Here is a 19,723-nt window from a genome sequence, read left to right as displayed (position 1 = left end):
GTCGAGTAGTCGGTTAAATCCGTTTATTTCCATACGAAGTAAGTCTATATACAAATAAATGTGTTTGAATTGAATTATTCATTCTTTTATGATATTGAATTGTGATGAATGGTTATAGAAGCTGAATATGTGCAATTGAGAAAGTTTCGATAATGTGACGACGTCCGAAAGCCCCGTACAAACCATAGGAATAGTTAGGATACATATGTCATGACATAGGATTCCGATATGAGCTATCATGTAAGACCACGTCTAGGACGTCGGCATCAATTTGAGATTTACGTGTAAGACCATGTCTGGGACATTGACATCGTATTTGACTTTGTGCAAGACCCTGTCTGGGACAGTGGCATCGACATTTGATTACATGTAAGACCATGTCTGGGATGTTGGCATTGTATGAGCTTTTCGAGCTATCCGCGTATCCTATTTGATTCCATACAGTTCAACGGGCATTCTGAGAAATACGTGATTGAATGAATAAATAACTGATTCAGGTACGTGATGATGTTTTCAACATGTGTAATGAGAAGTAAGTATAGATGCAAGTGATGATATGTGATACAAGTATGAGAAAATATAGTATATGTGCAAATGAATTCGGAATATGTGAAATGTATATGAACTATGTGGTTTGTGATGGTATTTGGCTATAAAGTATATGTATTTTATGATGCTTACATGCTTAAAATGATAACTTTTTTTTCTTGTATATGGCTTACTGGTTTTCAAAATCTTACTTTGTGTGTGTTTTCAATTGTTTTATAGATTATCGAAGCTACTGGAAGCTCAGGGATCATTGAGGATCATTACCACACTATCAAATATTAATTTTGGTACCTTTTGAAAATGTATATATCAAAATATGGCATGTATAGGCTAGAACTATTATGGTATGTTTTGAGATAGGTATGTCATGCCAAGAGATACGGCTTGATTATGTTTGAATTTATGGTTTGATTTTTATTATATGTGGTGTATATATATGGCTTAATGAAATGGTCTCTCTTTGTTATGGTTATTATGATTATTAAAATGGTTATGAAATTGATTTGAATAATATGTTCATGGTATGAATTTGGTACACGGAATTGGTATGTTTGAGTTGGATTTGTATATGAGAATGAATGATGATATCATGGGTCAATTTGTGTATGATTTAGTAAGTTTTTGGCTACGTTTGGAACATGAAATGTGCTTGGTTTTATGCTTGTAGGGATGACCCAAAACGGGTGGCAAATTGGCTTTGTAAAAATCCTATTTTTGTCCACACGGGTAGAGACACGGGCGTGTGTTTCATCCGTGTGCGACACACGGTCATGTTACACGGCCTGTGTCCCTTGGGGTAGTCCTACAATTTAAAGTCAGTTTCGAGCACGGGCTAGACACATGGGCGTGTGAGTGGCCGGTGACACAATTCAGTAGCCTCACTAATTTTCACACCGCCTAGTACACGAGCGTGTCTTGTGGCCGTATGGACAAGTCAGTATGTATGCTCTGTTTTGCCACGATCTAGACACATGGGCGTGTCTAATGCCGTGTGAGGCACACGGCCTGTTCACACGGGTGTGTGTCCTCTGCAACTTAGAAAATTGTTATGTTTCGAAAAATTTTTTGTATGTGTTCGGTTTAGTCATGGTCTGCTCACACAAGCTGTGAAGTAACCACAACACATGCCGGTATACTCAGCCACGAGTAGGACGTATAGAACCAGCACCCGGATCACTTAATCACAATAATCCCCTAATGACATGTCACTAGTATCCAAATCTATTCCTAGGGTTCAATTGGGATTTCTAATCACAATAATCCCCTAATGACATGTCAAACATGTTCGTAGTCTCGTATTCACAGTTTATGCAATATCAAAGCATTTAAAATATATTTATAATGAAATTCATTACATACGAACTTACCTCGGATGTAAAAACGGCTAAATTGGTCAATTAGTCGAGAACTTTATTTTTCCCTTGATCTAGATCCGATTTTCACTTTTCTTGATTTAAATTTAATCAAAATTAACTTATTTAATCATTTCTCTATTCAATTTAATCCAAAATTTCACTTTAAGGTAATTTTTACACAATTGACCCTAGTATTTCACATCTTTTCAATTTAGTCCTTATTTCATAAAAACACAAATTAATGTAATTCAACCACAACCCATGCTATCAAAATTTCAATTAAGTCCCTAAAAGCCTAAATTTTTCATATATTTCACATTTTAACCACAAACTTTTCATATTTTTTAATTAAATCCCTAATTGGCATTTTCACTAAAAATCACTTAATAAAACTTGTTTATCTATCAACAACCATTCATAATCTATAATTAAACATCAAAATACTCATGTATTCATCAATGGAAACATTCAAAATCTTTAACATTTTTGCAAAATAGTCCCTGGGCTAGCTAGACCTAGTTGCAACAATCTTAAAAACACAAAAATCATTGAAAATGGAACAAAACACATACCTATTTTGAGAGTTTAGAGTTTCCGAAAGCTTCAAGGTATTTTAATGGATTCTCAAGCTTAAAATTCAATGGTGATATGCACTTTTGAAGATGACACCTTATTTTACTTAATTTAATTTTAATTTATTAAATTAATTTACTAAATTAACCTTAGTATAAAACCATTAACATCATCTATTTAATGTCCAAAATTGTCCACTAAAAAATCAATGGATTATTCACCACATACATACCGTTACTTTTATGGTCCATAGCTAATACATACCTTTAACTATTAAAACAACACTTTTGCACTTTACGCGATTTAGTCCTTTTTATCATATTAACTAATAAAACGATAAAATTTCTAACCAAAACTTTCACACAATCATTCAATCATACTGTAAAAAATAAAATAATTATTTTGACTTCAGATTTGTGATCCTGAAACCACTGTTCTGATTTGACTAAAAACGGGCTATTACAGGGTGGGATTTATATATGTGGAGGAAGTGATCTGTACAGTGACCTTTCGTCTATATTCTGACAGCTTGACTACATATTATTTTGTCATGTGTCACATCGACACTATATGGTGTGTTAGGATGGGTGGGTGTTTTTAACCTCACATGGTGTGATGGGATGGTCAGAGATGGTGTGTAGAGGATGGGGGTAGGATTTTGTTTATCTGCTCTACTTATTTGATTCAGCTATCTATATCTGTCATGGACTTAGGTCCCAATTTGTATCTAACTGTATGTGAAATTCTGTGTATGTTGCATGACTATTTCTGTTAGGTTACACACTGGGTTTACGAAAACTCATATATATTGTCTGTTCTATTTAGGTAATCCACAGACTTAGGCGGGTTGGTGGGACAGAGGCTCAGTCGTGGCCACTTGACGAGAAATTGTTTCCACTTTTATTATTTAATGGTTTTTACTGAAATTTCCAATTGTCATGAGAGTTATGTAATTTTTAGACTTTCTGGACTTTTTGGACTGTTTGGTTTAAATTTTTGGTCTAGTTATGTTATGATTTCTAAATTGCGACGCCTCGACAAAATATCGATTTTACGCGAACAAAGGTTATTTCTGAAAACATGAGCATGGTTTTTTTTAAACGATTTTTCAACTTTTGTTGCGAAATGATTTGGTTAGCAACACGTAATGGTCATATATAAATGAATTCATTTTATTAAACTTGGACGTCTTATCGAAGGATCATTAGTATCAAAACTCTTCTTCATAGCACTCCTGGATTTGACCATAACGTCTAGGCCGGGTTTGGGATGTTACTGGATTTCATAGCCCAAGACATTGGTAAATGATATCCTTTCATTGGCATTGGATGATAGATGAAAAGTAAACGTGGTCATGGGTCATTCGTCTTTATGATGAATGACTTAATTACTATTTGATATCAATTGATTTTTTATGAAGGAAGATTGGGAGAGTGGATGTATCCCAAAGAGATTAAAGGTATCCTATGAGGGTAACACACTTATGACAAGGTCATTGGACGAACACTGATCAAGTAACTTATGTAATGGTATGTAATCAGGGAGAGCTTAGTCATGATAATGTAGTGGAATGACTTCGTGACTAAATGAGTTTATAATTAATAGGAAAAAAAGCTGAAACGTAATTATAAATAATTTAAGCCCTAATCACATATGTCCAATTAATCCCTCCGCTAGCTCGTTGAAACTAGAAATGAATTCCATGTTGAATCAAATAAACATAAATGGAAAGAAATGATAAAGTTAGAGAAATGAGTTACATTCAGAAATGAATGTGGTTTCTCACTAAGTATGGAAATGATCTGAAAATTAATTTAAGTTTTTTGAATTATTATTTAACAAAATAATTGAAGTTCGAAAGTGGAATTGAATTAATTGGTCATAGTGAATCCGTTGAATGCAGAAATTAAATATATTTTCTCATAGATTCTTTTATGGAAAATTTCCATTATTTTAACAGAATTAGAATTGGATTGAAAATTTATTTAATTGAAAAATTAATTAATTTAAATTAATTTAATAAATAATGTCTATTTTGGGAAATAGAAAACATGTACCGGGTTGGGTTAAATTATAAAGTATTGGGTTAAAAGTTTGGGAAACACATATAATTAGACCCAATACAGGAGAGGCCCGAATCCCCATCATAATACATATGAGGGGAATCACTCCCTATTAGGCCCTCTCTCTTCTAGTTCAATTAGAGGATTGTTTTTTTTCTATCAAATAAACATTAAATGCATTCTACTAATTCATTTAATATTTCACTTCCTTTTCCTATAAATAGATGACACAAGTAGCGCTAAAAACACAACAAGTTATATAAAACCTTGAGATATTGTTATTCTTCTCGAAAATAGTGAGAATTTATTTCTAAGTATAAATTCTATTTTCCAGGAATAATAATTCTACCGGTTTGTATAAGAGAGAAAGTTTTAATTTCGCACTGAAAGTAAAGAAACTATTTCTTAGTTATGTGTTTGATTTGAAAGTGTTCGGGCCCACAGTTAAAGCAATTTATCGTATGAGAATAACAAAGAAGGTTGTTCATCTAAAAGTCAAGAATGACAAGGATCCATCTAGCCCAAAACACAGGAGCAATTTCGGGAAAAAGTTTATTATTATAAATATCACAAACATACTCAGTTTAAAATTTTATTTTTCCGTTGTGCAAGAAAACCGTTTTCAAATTAGATTGTTTCCAACACTACCTACACCCCTTCCCCATTTTTTTTAAAAGATTTTCCAAAATATACTCGAGCCACTTGGCCAAGAGATTATTCCTTATTATTTTGGCCTTTCGAATGTTGACTTGCAACTGTTGGATAACTTTCTCCTGTGAGGCAATCTTAGCATCAATGTGGTGTAGAATTCTTTGATCAAAGGTTGAGATTTGTATTGTTATGCCTTCCTCAATGCCAATTCCTATAGGTACTGTCTCAATAGGTTTTTTTGTTGCATCAAATTTGCCCATTACTTGGTCTATGAATTCCACTATTATAAATGATGCTAGATACTACAAAAGTTGTATACCCAATGCACCAGCTTTCGATTCCTTATGTATTTGAAATCAAGCTTTTACTTACATCAAATTATATGAGTCACATATGCATAGAAGTTGTGAAAAACAACTATAAACTGTAATATATTCTTCCTCAGTTGTTGACAAGGAGATGAAATAGTTCTTCTTGTTGAACCATGACACTCGATTGGGTCCAATATAGAAACATCCACTTGAAGTGCTTTGTCTTTCATCTATATTTCCTTCCCAATCTACATTACTATACCTAGCCAAGCTCATAAATCTATCTCTAGACATCCTCATCACAAAATCAGGTTTACTAAGAACATATCTGAGAATTCATTTTACCGGTTTGACATGTGACTCCTGGGATTGGATTGATATCAAGTACAGACACCTGCATTGAAACTTAAATCTGATCTACATGCAATTAGATACAACATGCTTCCAATCATACTTTTATAAGTGCTTTGTGTAGTTGGTACTCCTCTTGTTTCTATGTTGATTTTGTCACTTGGTGACATATTGTCCTAGCTGCTTTAGCTTCCTCCATTCCAAACTTCTTGATGAGATCTTTGACATATTTTTCTTGTGATAGAAAATTTTCAATTTTCAAGTTGCTTGATATAAAAGCTAAGGAATTAAGGCAACTCTCCAATAATACTCATCTCGAACTCATTCTTCATCATCTTCACAAACTCTTTTCTGGCATGAATAGAAGTGGAACTAAACATTATATCATCTACATATATCTAAGCAACAACTAATATACATTTGTGTCTCTTGATGAAGAGTGTTTTGTCCAATTATCCTTATTGATAACATTGCTCAACAAGAAAACTGAACAATCTTTCATACCAGGTTTGAGGAGCCTACTTCAATCTATAAAGAGATTTGTTAAGTTTGAAAATACATTTAGGTGCTACAAATCTTCAAATCCCTTTGGTTTAGCAACATAAACCTCTTCTTTCAAAAATTCATAAGAAAAAACACTCTTAACGTCCATCTGGTAAAGTTTGATATTGATGTGAGTGGTTACTACTAATAACAACCATACGACTTCTAATAGAGCAACAAGGACAAATGTTTTATCAAAGTCAATCCTTTCGACTTGTATAACCTTGTGCTGCCAACCTTGCTTTGTTGTGAGTTATAATTCCATTTTCATCAGTCATGTTCTTGAATATCGAATTTTTCCCAATGATATTATAGCATGACGATCTTGGTACTAATTACCATACATCATTTTGATCAAACAGTTGGAGTTTTTCTTACATATCCTGAATCTAATTTTTATTGAGCAAAGCTTCTTCTACCTTTTTAGGTTCAATCTGAGAGGTGTAACAAGCATACATGACCATATCTTTATAGTTTTTCTAGTTTTTCTAGTTTTTCCTTTAGTCCTTGTTGGATCTGTGCCCTAAGTGTAGTATATTTGTTTGTATACATTTAATTTTTTTGAATAGATTGATTTAATAAAATTATTCATGAATTATTTTAATACTCTTTGTATATTGTCCTCAATGGTTTTTGCATGCAAAACAAAATGGAAGCAAATATTAGATCACTGGTTGTCTAATGTTTAACTAATACTAAGTGGTATTATGTGGTTGGATTTTAATGCGGAAGGACAACTTATATTAGTAGACAAATCTAAACATGTCCTTAGTCTAATCGGATATGAGCAAATAGATTGAAAGACTAATATGTCATCTATCAAGTCCAATTGGGGAGATGCTTTTTCTTGAGCATCAGAGCAAATGACTCAAAAGATAGAGACATAGATATGACTGACCGGACAAACAGTACATCGGACTAGACTCAAGTATAATAGATCCTAAATTTGTTTATGGATTTTTTCACTTGTAACATTCATAATGTGACATACCTTCATCCCAAGTGGATGATGGACTATATATACATGACTGTGTACTTTTACGTAAGTAAAAGCCTGAGTTTGAATAGATAAGGAATTGAAAGCTAGTGCGTTGGGTATACAACTTCTACAGTATGTAGCATCATTCACAATAGTGGAATTCATAGCCCAAGACATGGGTAAATGATATCCTCTTATTGGCATTACGTGATAGATGAAAAGTAAACATGGCCACGGGTCGTTCGTCTTTGTGACGAATGACTTAATTATTATTTGATAGTAATGAACTTTTCATGAAGAAAGATGTAATGCTACCATTAGATAAAACAGGATGATATAGGGAGAGCAGATTTATCCCAAAAATATTAAGGATATCCTATGAAGGTAACACACTTATTACAAGGTCATTGATGAGCACTAATTGAGTAACTTTTGTAATGGCATGTTATTAGAGAGAGCTCAGTCATGATATTATAGTGGAATGATTTTGTGACTAAATGTGTTTATAATTAATAGGAAAAAAGTTAGAACTTAATTATAAATCATTTGATACCTAATTACATATGTCCAATCGGTCCCTCTGCTAGCTTGATGAAACTAGAAATTAATTGTACATTGAATCAAATGAACAGAAATGAATAGAAATGATATAGTTAGAGAAATTGGCTACATTCAAAAATGAATGTGATTTCTCACTAAATTTGAAAATGACTTGAGATATATTTTAAGTTTTGCAAATTCTTATTGAAGTAAATAATTGAAGTTTAGAAATATAATTAAATTAATTGGTCAGTGTAAATCAATCGAATGTAGAAATTAAATATACTTTCTCATGGATTCTTTTACGGAAAAGTTAGTATGACTTTAATAGAATTAGAGTTAGATTGAGAAAATTATTTAATAAAGAAACTAATTTATTTTAAAAAATAATTTAATAAATAATGTAACACCCCGTAACCCTTATCAGTCGTCGGAACAGGGTTACGGAGCATTACCAAAACTTTCAGAATATTTTTTAGGTAATTCACGTAAATTACTATTTATTAACCGAGATTATTCATATCATCCCTTAAATGGACCCTCGAGGCCCAATATGAGCATTAGAATCAGGTCAAGTCTTAATCGAAAACTCTAAGAATTTCTCACGAAATTACAAAAATTTTCTAAGTTACAAGGATCACACGCCCGTGCTGCAGGCCGTGCTCGATCCCGTGTAACTCTCTGACTTGCGTACACGGCCATGCCACATGCCCATGTGCTAGGCTTTGTGGTTAATTAATTTTCTTCAAAATTAGGTGCAGGTTTCACACAGCCAAGACACATGCCCGTGTTCTAGGTCGTGTAGCACACACGGCTAAGACACACGCTTGTCTCTCTGTCCATGTGCTCAATTCTGAGCATTCTGTTTTCTCGAATTTAAGGTGCAGGGGTCACACGGCCTAACCGCATGCCCATATACCAGGCCGTGTGTCCCACACGATCTAGAAACACGCTCGTTTGTCTGCCTGTGTAGACAAAATAAAGTCATTTCTAGCTTCATTTCTCACCTAAAATCACACCAATGACCTGCACTTAAACTCACAACCAATACCATGCAATTCAAACATTCAAATTAGGCAAATTCCATCATTCAACAAGGCATATCATTACATGCATACATGTTTGCAATCTGACCTTGGTATACTTTATATGATAGGCATAATTTGAACAACCATTCAACATGTCTATAGCTACCATAGTATGACATTACAAGTATGTTAAAAACAACCATTACTAGCCATTTCAATGGCTAGATTACAAACCACATATTTAAGCCATCTATGGCCAAGTTAGCCTATACATGCCATTATACCAAAATGATTTTACTATATATACCCGAAATAAGCTAGAGGATTGTGTGATGATGCTCTAATGACTTCCAACCTTTGCGAGCTTCAGATCACTATAAAACAGAGGAAAATAAAACAGAGTAAGCATTACATGCTTAGTAAGTTCGTATAACAGAAACTAAAGTTACCAATCCTGTTTATTAAATCTAAGTATACAAAATCATGTTTTCCATCCATTTGGCAAAATTGCCAAAACACATGCATTCAATCAAACATGTTAGTCACAAAATCTTCTCATCAATCAAGTAGACATAGATAAGCTTTTCATACTATTTTCCTTCAAGACATCATTCATTTCATTCCATAATTCTCTTATAATGCCAAGAGGTTTTGTAACAGTTGAATCATTGAAATTCTGATGGATACTCAAGTGGTACACTTGAGGTGTACGATTGAATAACCCGTCAGTTCTTATTCAAGAGTACCCATAAGGCACTTAATCAAAGGACATACTCTCGAGCCAAACATCGTATTACAAGATTACCAATCCAGGCTAAATCGTTTTTGTAACATATACTCAGAAGAGTTCAATCAGGATTACCAGTCCAGGCTAAACCCTAATTGTAACATACACTCGAGAGGTATTGTATCAGGATTACCCATTCGAGCTAAATCCTTTTCATAATGAGGTCAATAGGATTACTCGTCTAAGCTAAATCCCATTTTCAACAAATGCAGGACCTCATTCATTTTGGGGAAGCACATATATTCATCGAAGTTCAATATTCAGAAGGAGTTTAACCCTTTTTCACCATTACAAGCACGTATTCAATTTTTCATTATAACAATCAAATAACTCACATCCATATAAGTCAAATTACATGCAAACACAACATTCAATTAATCATATTTACAGGTTAGATTAAGTTACACGAACTTGCCGTGACACTGGTTCGCGTATAAAATCTACTAATCCGAAATCTTTTCTTTTAACTCGATCTAACCTCGAATTTGTGTTGTCCAGATCCAATTAAGCCATAAAAGTTTCCTCTCTCTCTCTCCTAGGGTTTTCATGTACTTTAGGTTGAAGAAGACATAAAAATAAGATGATATCTTTTATCATCTTTTTAATTTAATTAAATATTTTTCAATTTTCATTTTAGTCCTTGCCCTTTTTCAATATTTCCATGGATGAGTCACCAAAATATCTACATGCTTTTCTTCAATGGTTTAATTACCATATAAAGACCTCTAATTTTGAATTTCATAGCTATTTAATCCTTATAGCTATTAGAATTCAACTTTCGCATGTTGTGCGATTTCGTCCTTCTCGTAATTAAGCACACAATTAATAAAATTTTCTTATCAGAATTTTCACATGAGATTTCTAACATATTACTGATCATGTAATAAAATAAAATAAATTCTATTTTCGGATCGAATTTGCGGTCCCGAAACTATTGTTCTGATTTTACTGAAAAATTGGTTGTTACAAATAATGTTTATTTTAGGAAATAGAAAAACATGTGCTAGGTTAGATTAAATTATAAAGTGTTGGGTTAAAAGCTCGGATAAGGCCCAAACCCCTATATTAAATATGAAGGGCGACAACCTCAGTAAAATAACTAGGGTTTGTCGACCTCCCACTCCTAGTTTAACTAAAGGGTTGTTTTTCTATTAAATAGGTATTAATTGTATTCTACTAATTCAACTAGTGTTTCCCTTTCTCTCCCTATAAATATAGATGACACTGGTAAGGCTATATACACAAGTTTGAGATAATGTTATTCTACCCAAAAATAGTTAGAATGTATTTCTAAGTATAAATTATATTTTTGAGAATAATAATTATACCTGTTTCTATAAGAGAGAAATTTACTTTCCTATTGAAAGTACGAAAATTATATCTAGCTCTGTGTTTGATTCATAATTGTTCAAGCCTGAAATTGAAAAAACTCATGGTAAGAGAATAGCAAAGAATGGTTTTTGGTTGAAAGTTGGGAACGCCAATGATCCGTCTAGCACAAAACATAGGTACTTTTTGGAAAAAAATAATTGCTATAAATACAAAAATTGGCTCTGTTTTCAAGTTTTTATTTTTTTCGCTGTGCAAGAAAATCAATTTTTAACCAAATTTTTTTTAATAATTGGTATCAGAGCCAGATTATACTATGTTTATAGTATGAACTAACATAAAACATTTCTCTCTTTTTATATTTGATTAAATTTTGATAAGATGTGGTATTCTTAAAATTATTTTCATGTTTTCGGATATATATGCGAATGAATGTATGTTATTATTTCATTATTTATATGATAAAGTGATTACATTAAAGTTGTGATTCGTAAAAATTTTGGTTGTAATTATTATTAATTTTTCTAAGAATTGTAATTAAACCATGGACTATCATCTCGCTTTGGAAATATTTTATTTATTTATTTTTGAATAATTCATATGAGCCAGAAACAAATGATCGCGTGATTCCGTGATAGGTTTTAAATATTTATAATTACTCGTTCTTGAACTAACTATTATCATGATGTAGGTAAGTGTACCTATCGAACAGTAGTATAGTTTTAGCAAGACCGGATTGTCGAACCCAAAGGAACTAAAAGTACTAGTAATGATGTCTTTTTATTATCTAGCCTAAGAATAAAGAGGTTTTTGTTTTAACTAACTAATTATCTAAAGCGAGAAGCATACGAGAGAAAAGAATTAGGGAATTGCTTTTGGGAAAAATCGATTAACTTAAGACAATACCTAAGGAAAAATTCACCCAGACTTTACTTGTTATTCTGGCTCCGAATCGGACGATTTATTCATTCAACTTGTTCCGTAGAGATCCCTAAGTTATGTTATTATCCCTATTCAAGACTAATAGTGTTTAATCCCTAGATTGAATAACCGAGACTTTTCTTTAATTAACACTCTAGGGTTGCATTAACTCGATCAATGGATCCCCTTATTAGGTTTCACCCTAATCCGGCAAAATCTTGTCACCCTATGTTTAGGTGCACAATCAACTCTGGTTAATTATGACAAATTTACTCTTAGATTGGGTTTATTCCTTCTCTGAATAATAGTATGTCTTAAATCAATATCCTGGGATATCAAAACAAGAATTAAGAACACATAATTAAGAACAAGTTAAATATTTATCATACGATTTAGAAAATAATAACAAGATTCGTCTTAGGTTTCATTCCTCTTAGGTATTTAGGGGTTTTAGTTCATAACTAAATAAGAAAACATCTCAGAAGAATAAAGAATACAAAACATCAATCAAAAGGTCTTTAGAGGGTTATAATGAGGCTTGGTTAGGGGGTGTGGTCATAAGCTGAAAGAAAGGGTTAGAATCGAGATTGAATTGAAAAATTACCTAACTAGAAAAAGAGTTAATCATTACTTGCGTACAACAAAGCTTCTTCTCATACTATGGAATTTAACTTTTGAAGCTTACAAACAGAAGATAACTACTAATGTATATACATGTTTTTTTTTAAAGAACAAGTTAAAATAATGTAGACTAACTATTAAGAAAAAAACATAGCTAAGCAATCCATTCAACTCAAATCTCGACAAAAATAGGGATTAATTTAGGGGATTTCAACAATAATGGGTTAAGGGTTAATATTGAGGTTAATACAAGGAATGGCTTGTTAGGCTCAAGGGGATTTACTAGGGGTTAATCGTGGAGGTAGGCTTTTCATGGCATAAGTGGATTAATCCTAAGTGCCTTAATCATTTTGATATATCAAATCAAATGGTGTGGTCTCGACATGCATAATCAAGCAAGTTCTAGATTAACAGTTCAATACTGACGCACTCAAAGCAATAATAAAAGTGAGCATGAAAGGATTAATAGATGCTCAAAAGGCTCAAAAAATCTCACAAAAATTATGGCTTTTTGATGTTTAGACTCATGAATTCCAATTTAAAGAAATACCTAGACTTGGGGAAACAACCTATAATTTTAAATTCTTAAAAATCAACTCATCATGCTTGATTCTCTAATGTCTTAAAGTTTAAACAATCAATGCATAAAGGCCTATGTTTTAATTCAAGATATATCAATCAAAATCATAAATCAATTAATATTTATCCTAAATATGATATGAAAGCTTTTCAAGAGAACAAGGCAACCATTTAGGGATTTTTCTGATAATGAAATAAATACCCCCTACACTTAAGATGTACATTGCCCTCAATGTACAAAGATAGATATTAGAGTGTAAAAATAAGACAGGGAGAGAAGTGAAACTTCCTGTATGATGAATTCCTCGAACTGGAGTTCTAGAGAGGAATCGGTTCGAGAGTGGAGGAGGATACTCCGGCGGTCGTAGAGGTTCATTAGGCCATAAGTCCTGCGCCAAAATGATATTATCTCTAGTGGTAGCTATGGTCGTGGTCGATCAGGACATGGCAGTCGTGGAGAACCTTTCCCGGTGGAGTTTTAGTTTCTATGTGACGATGAGCTTAAGGGATCTATATAACTGTGATAAAATATGGGAACTTTTTAGGGGATATTAGGAAGAATAATTACTCATAAAGAAAAACTAAAATTGATAATTAAAAATAAAATTTCTAAAATCTACTAAAAAATAAAAATAAAAAGAAAAGTAGTTTTAATAAGAATTAAGAACATAAAATAGTAAATAAATATTTTTAAACATCTTCATTGCTGGATGGTTCGCGAGGTGGGACTGGCGATGAGATGTGGAGGTGCTGACAAATCTGCTATAGAGTAGCATCAATGTTGTCAAATTGTTGAAAACACTATTGCTCGAATCGAGTGAGGCACTCAGAGATGTCAGCATATGAAGCTGCTGCATGAACTGGAGGAGAGGGTGGTGGTGGCTGAGTTGGTGGGTCCTCGTGCTGTGGGGGGACATCATCAAGAATGTCCTCGTAGGCTTCCTCCTTAGTAGATTGGGCGAGACGATACTGGGGAGGGTAGGTTCCTCGGCGCCTCTCGATCATCCTCATGCTCGGCATGCTCAAGATGGCTTGTGGAGACATCTAGCCGATGAGGGTAAGGGATGATTTCTCAGCCGCGTTGTTAAGGAGCCCGAAGTGTCGCGCCAGTCAAGTCACGTAGGGGCCAATAGAGATGACCCCCTTCTGATGCTACTCCGTCTGGTGCTGAATTACAAGGGCGATGAAATAGGCAAGGTCGATGACGTGCCCTTGCGACATGCACCATAAGAAGTAGACGTCGTGGGTGTTGACAACGCCAATGCTCTCTCGCCTTCTTGTAATTCCGTGAGCTAAAATAGCGTATAAGTACCTTAGGGATGGTGGGAGAACTGATGCCTTGGAGTGACTAGGATTGTAGGAGGCCGTGTTAGGGACCAAAGTGTGCCAACACTTCGAGGGAGAGAAATGTATGTGGCGACTGAGAGCATGTAGTTCATTCTCCTCCTTAAACTCCTCCGTATATAAGCCTAGTGCAGCACCAAACTCTGGGACGCTTAGCTGGTGGATTAATCCGCCTAGGCGAAATTGAACCGTGCCGGGGTTATCGTAGTACGTCATTACGGTTTGAAGATGGAACATTGAGCATAGTTCCATCGTGAGCTCAAGGTATGTCAGCTTGATAATCCCAAAGAATAGTTCCCAAGGGTCGATGGTTAGGAGGGCTCAAATCAAACCGATAACCGAACACGTTCTCTGACCCAGTCGATGCAAATGACCAAGCAATTAAAGGTCGTGCCCGAAGTATTTGAAATAGTTCTTCTTGGGGCCCTCAGGGGAACTGTAGGAGAGGGTGACAAATTTTCGCAGTGAGACCCACGAAAGAGGACGCTCCCTTCCTCTTCTTTGAAGTAGGTACGATGGTTTTCTTTCCTCTCGAAGATGACATTGTGAGCCTGTAATATAAAGAACAATAATAATAGGTAAACGAATTCGAAAAAATAAAAGGCATGAATTTGAAACTAATTATTTCAGCCAATACTATTAATATGAAGCAAACTCAACCACAATAACAATGAGAATGAGAATAGAAACGTAATGGGTATGAGATTTTCCTAATCTCAATTTAACACAGAATGTATGATAACTAACCTAGGAATGCAAATTAAATAATATACATTGGCATGGTAATAGCATGAGAATAAACATAGTAATGTCATGGGTATGAGGTGTTTCTAATAACTTGATTTAACACAAAATGTATGATAACTAACCTAAGAATGCAAATTAAATGATAGAAAAATGAAAAATATTTCAAAAGATATGAAGTTTATGTTGATAATAAGCATTAGAAATAAGTAAATAGAAGTGAAAGGAGTAAACAAACGTTAAGGGAAAGAGATTGAGAGTCAAAAATGAAGTGGGAGGCGACGCACGGGTGTGGCAGGGAGGTCGTGTAGAGTTGTAGCGGCTAGGGTTAGGGTTTTTTGAATGGGGAAGAAAGTGAATAGTGCAGGGTATTTATAGATTTTGGGACACATGGCCAGGGCACACGCCCGTGTTCCCCAATTTCAACCCGTGTGATTCGCGAATTTCAAATTTGGGCGCATCTGACATTTAGTACACGCCCGTGTTCCTTAGGCGTGAGGGTTCACACGGCCGTGTCTAGCTTCGTTCGTTTCTCCCATGCCCGTGTGTGCAAGCCCCACACCCGTGTTAATTTAACAGGTTCAACCACGGGTGTTTCGCAAGCCCGTGTTGTTTTGGCAGGCTTGACCACGGCCAAATCGCACGGCCGTGGCATTTAATCGTAGCCCGTGTTGGGGAAATCTTTTGCCTTGTTTTCACACGCCTTAAGCACGCCCATGTGCTTGGCCGTGTCTCTGTGGAAACATCTGCATTCAAGATTTCTATTAATAAGTTAGAAGTTAAATACCAAAATTTAAAGAAATTAATATTGTTAGTACTCGGGTTGCCTCTCGAGAAGTGCTTATTTATAGTCTAAGCTCGACTTACCTCTCCAGTGAATGGTCATGGTGGTTTGAGGAGTTTATACTCCTTATTCTTGCTATCAATCTCATCAAAATAAGGTTTTAATCGGGTGTTGTTTACCTTAAAAGTGTCAAACTTGGGATGACTCACCTCCACCGTACCTAATGGAAAAATACTGAGTATCGTAAGAGGGATTTCCTCATTCATTGTGGTAGTGACAATGTGGGGATCTGCGGTATCTAATAAGACCTTATCACCAACCTTAAGTTGATTTGGAGAGGTATCGGGCTCGTTTTGGCGTAGTTTCAGTTTGTCGGGTGTTCTTGGTTTGTGCGTCCGCCATTCATCGAGTTCCTCAATTTGCAATCTTCGATCTTCATGAACAGGTCCTCTACTAGTGCTTGAGAACGACTCGTGTGCTTCCTTCAGACTCATTTTCTACAAAATAGGTTGCACCATATTGTTAGTTTTAGTAGAATGATTTAAATGATCACCTTCAATTCCTGATGTGTTGCCAGAATTGCGAGCTTGAAAGGTGATTGTTTCGTCTCCCACCCGGAGTGAGAGTTCACCTGTGCCAACATCAATGATGGTTTTAGCAGTTGCTAAAAAAAGCCTTCCTAGAATTAAGGGAGTGTTGCTATCCTCTTCTATGTCTAGAACAATAAAGTCAACGGGAAATATAAATTTATCGATTTTAACTAGCACATCTTCAATAATACCTCTAGGAAATCTTATAGTTTTATTTGCTAATTTAATGCTCATCCTAGTCTGTTTGGGTTTCCCGAGACCTAGTTGCTTAAACATTTTGTAAGGCATGACGTTGATACTAGCCCCTAGATCAGCTAATGCATGATTAACATCTAAACTACCAATTAAGTAAGGAATTGTAAAGCTCCCTGGGTCTTTCAGTTTGTTGGGTAGTTTATTTTGGAGAATGGCCGAGCAAACTGCGTTCAGCTCCATATGCGACCTCTCGTCCAACTTCCGTTTATTTGCTAAAAGCTCCTTTAAAAATTTCATTGCGTTTGGCAACTACGATAGAGCTTCAATAAATGGTAAGTTAATATTTAATTTTTTTAAGAGTTTAAGGAATTTACCAAAATTTTCATCTAAGCAGTCTTTCCTTGTCGCTTTGGGATATGGCACACGAGGTTTATATTCGACAGTCACTGGTTTGTTCGTATTTTGATCTACCTCACCTTGACCTTTGCTTACCATAGTTTCTTGCCACGATTCTGGTTCAGGCTCAACGACTCCTTCGTCATCTTGAATATTAATTGCGTTGAGTTATTCCCTTGGGTTAGGTTTGGTATTACTTGGCAAACTACCTTGTGGTCGTTCGGAGATTAGTTTGGAAAGCTGGCCTATCTGAGTTTCGAGGCTTTGGATCGACGCTTGTTGATTTTTAAGTGATGTCTCGGTGTTCTGAAAATGGGTTTCTGACACTGATATAAACTTTGAGAGCATCTCTTCAAGGTTTGGCTTCTTTTCCTGTTGGTAGGGTGGTTGTTGGTAGCCCGGAGGATGTTGTGGTCTTTGATTTCCTTGACCGCCCCATGAGAAATTGGGGTGGTTCCTCCAACCTACATTATAAGTGTTACTATATGGATTGTTTTGAGGTCGAGGATTATTACCCATGTAGTTTAATTGCTCGTTATCCATGCTGTGGCCATAAGATTGGTATTCTGAATGGTTTGTTCCATCGCTACTTGCTTCACACTGCATTACTAGGTGAACCTGTGAAGAACTAAGAAAGCCATCAATCTTTTTATTTAAGATTTCTACCTGATTAGAGAGCATGGTGATTGAATCGATATTATAAACACCGGCTATTTTCGTTGGCTTTATCCTCATGACTTGCCATTGATAGTTATTTAATGACATCTCCTCTATAAACTCATACGCATCTTTCAGTGTTTTATTGTTGATGGTTCCACCCGCCGCTACGTCAACCATTTATCGAGTCGAAGGATTCAAACCATTGTGAAATGTTTGTACTTGGAGCCAAAGTGGTAACCCATGGTGAGGGCACATTCTCAGTAAGTCCTTGTATCTCTCCCATGCATCGCAGAGGGTTTCTAAATCCATCTGCACAAAAGAAGAGATATCATTACGTAATTTAGCTGTTTTAGCCGCCGGAAAATATTTTAGTAAGAATTTTTTGGTCATTTGTTCCCAAGTAGTAATTGACCCTCGTGGTAACGAGTTCAACCACTATTTAGCTTTGTTCTTCAATGAAAAGGGAAACAACCGAAGACGTATGGCATCATCAAAAACACCATTAATTTTAAATGTATCGCATAGTTCTAAGAAGTTGGCTAAATGAGCGTTGGGATCCTCATCCTGCAAACCATCAAACTGAACAAATTGTTGTATCATTTGAATAGCGTTAGGTTTTAATTCAAAAGTATTTGCAGCTACAACAAGTCTAACTATGCTTGATTCAGTTCCTGTTAAAGAAGGTTTAACATAATCATACATAGTGCCTGGAGTAGGATTTTGATTAACCGCAATTGCAGGAGGTAGCTGATTGCCTTGGTTTTCAGCCATCTCTTCGGTTGGGGGTTGAGTATCATCTTTTTGTTCGTTCTCCATGTATCTTAAGCTGCGCCTTATTTCTCTTTGGTTTCTACGAACTGTATGATCGATTTCTTCGTCAAAAGGTAATGGTCCCGACTGGTTTCTTCTAGTCATAAACTATAAAAACCTGCCAAGAGAAAGAAAGAGTAGGTTAATAAATAATAATAATAATAATAATTAAATTAAATTAAATTGCAAGAAAAATAAATGGCTAAAGTAATAAAAATTGGGCGTTCCTAATATCTTAGTTCCCCGGCAACGGCGCCAAAAACTTGATCATGTGATTTCGTGATAGGTTTTAAATATTTATAATTACTTGTTCTTTAACTAAATATTATCGCGATGTAGGCAAGTGTACCTATCGAACAGTAGTATAATTTTAGCAAGATTGGATTATCGAACCCAAAGGAATTAAAAGTACTAGTAATGACTGTCTTTTTATTATCTAGCCTAAGAATAAAGAGGTTTTTGTTTTAACTAACTAATTATCTAAGCTAAGAGCGCACATAGAAAAGAATTGGGGAATTTCTTTTGGGAAAAATCGATTGACTTAAGACAATACCTAAGGAAAAATCCACTCAGACTTTACTTGTTATTCTGGCTCCGAATCGGACGATTTATTCATTCAACTTATTCCGTAGAGATCCCTAAGTTATGTTATTATCCCTATTCAAGACTAATAACGTCTAATCCTTAGATTGAATAACCGAGACTTTTCTCTAATTAACACTCTAGGGTTGCATTAACTCGATCTATGGATCCTCTTATTAGGTTTCACCCTAATTCGGAAAATCCTGTCACCCTATGTCTAGGCGCGAAATCAACTCCGCTTAATTATGACAAATGTACTCTTAGACAGGGTCTATTCCTCCTCTGAATAAAAGCATGTCTTGAATCAGTATCTTGGGATATCAAAACAAGAATTAAGAACACATAATTAATAACAAGTTAAATATTTATCATACGATTCGGAAAATAATAACAAGATTCGTCTTAGGTTTCATTCCCCTTAGGTATTTAGGGGTTTTA

The 19,723-nt window shown here is 34.9% G+C and overlaps 1 non-coding gene across 1 annotated transcript; it reads left to right on the top strand.

Moving 5' to 3' along the window:
- Positions 1 to 18,128: 18,128 nt before the first annotated feature.
- On the top strand, positions 18,129 to 18,235 carry LOC128290942 (small nucleolar RNA R71). Its single transcript, XR_008280721.1, has one exon. It is a non-coding gene; the product is annotated as a small nucleolar RNA R71 (small nucleolar RNA).
- Positions 18,236 to 19,723: the final 1,488 nt, after the last annotated feature.

The sequence above is a fragment of the Gossypium arboreum genome, chromosome 3 (genome assembly GCF_025698485.1).
Source record: "Gossypium arboreum isolate Shixiya-1 chromosome 3, ASM2569848v2, whole genome shotgun sequence".
NCBI classification, from domain to species: Eukaryota; Viridiplantae; Streptophyta; class Magnoliopsida; order Malvales; family Malvaceae; genus Gossypium; species Gossypium arboreum.
This window is presented reverse-complemented; position numbering and strand designations above follow the sequence as displayed.